The following is a 1,560-nucleotide window of genomic DNA, read 5'->3' as shown; positions in this document are numbered from 1 at the left end:
AATAATCATTTTCCATAAGGTGATAAACTGAACATAAATTTTATAGTAATACAAATGACCTAGAACACCAAAATAATTTTGAAAATTAAGAACATAGTTGATGGATTTATAGTTCCCAATTTCCAAACTTACTAGAAAGCTATAATAATCAAGACACTGTGATACTGATTTAAAAATCCATAAGCTGATTCTTTTATTTACAGTCAATTGATATTTGACAAAAGTGCCAAAGCAACTTAACGAGAAAAGGATAATCTTTTCAACAAATGGTACTAAGATAATCAGACAAGACTGTAACTTCGTAACACATACAAATGAATGCAAAATGGCACAAACCTAAAAGTAAAAACTAAAATATAAAACTTTTAGAAGAAAACATAGGGAAAAATTTTTCATGACCTTGTGTTAAGCAAAAATATATTTAGATATGACACCAAAAGTACAATCTATAAAATAAAAAAATTAATAAGCTGGGCTTCATCAAAATTTAAATTGTTTGTGCTTCAAAAAACACTGTTATGAAAATGAAAGCCATGACGTAGACTGGGAGAAAATACTTATAAATCAAACAATTGATAAAGAATTCTTGTTAAGAATAAGAACCCTTATAACTTGATTAAAAAAAAATTTTTAATGGAGAACTTTGAATAGACATTTCATGAAAGAAGAAATAGGAATGGCTAATAACCACAGGAAAACATGTTCAACATCATTAGCCATTAAGGAAATATAAAGTAAAAATCACAGTGAGATACTACTTCACATACATTAGAATGACTCTAATCAAAAAGACAATAATGAGACTGAGGAAGATGTAGAAAAACTGGAACCTTAAAACATGATGCATAGAAATGTAAAATGGTACAGCCACTCTGGAAAACAATTGATGGTGATGGTGGTTTAGTTGCTAAAGTCGTGTCCAACTCTTGTGACGCTATGGACAGAGGAGCCTGACAGGCTACACTCCATGAGATTCTCCAGGCAAGAATACTGGAGTGGGTTGCCATTTCCTTCTCCAGTCCCTTAAAATGTTAAAACAGAAATTTACCATCAGTTCAGTTGCTCAGTCGTGTCTAACTCTTTGAGGCCCCATGGACATCTCAAAGCACGGCGGGCTTCTCTGTCCATCACCAACTCCAGAGCCTGCTCAAACTCATATCCATCCAGTTGGTGATACCATCCAACCATCTCATCCTGTCGTCCCCTTCTCCTCCTGCCTTCAATCTTTCCCAGCATCAGGGTCTTTCCAATGAGTCAGTTCTTCGCATCAGGTAGCCAAAGTATTGGAGTTTCAGCATCAGTCTTTCCAGTGAATATTCAGGACTGATTTCCTTTAGGATTGACTGGTTTGCTCTCCTTGCAGTCCAAGGGACTCTCAAGAGTCTTCTCCAACACCACAGTGCAAAAGCATCAATTCTTTGGTGCTCAGCTTTCTTTATAGTCCAACTATCACATCCATACATGACTACTGGAAAAACCATAGCTTTGACTAGATGGACCTTTGTTGGCAAAGTAATGTCTCTTCTTTTTAATATGCTATAGCAATTTAACTCCTAAGTA

The sequence above is a fragment of the Bubalus kerabau genome, chromosome 15 (genome assembly GCF_029407905.1).
Source record: "Bubalus kerabau isolate K-KA32 ecotype Philippines breed swamp buffalo chromosome 15, PCC_UOA_SB_1v2, whole genome shotgun sequence".
NCBI lineage: Eukaryota > Metazoa > Chordata > Mammalia > Artiodactyla > Bovidae > Bubalus > Bubalus kerabau.
This window is presented reverse-complemented; position numbering follows the sequence as displayed.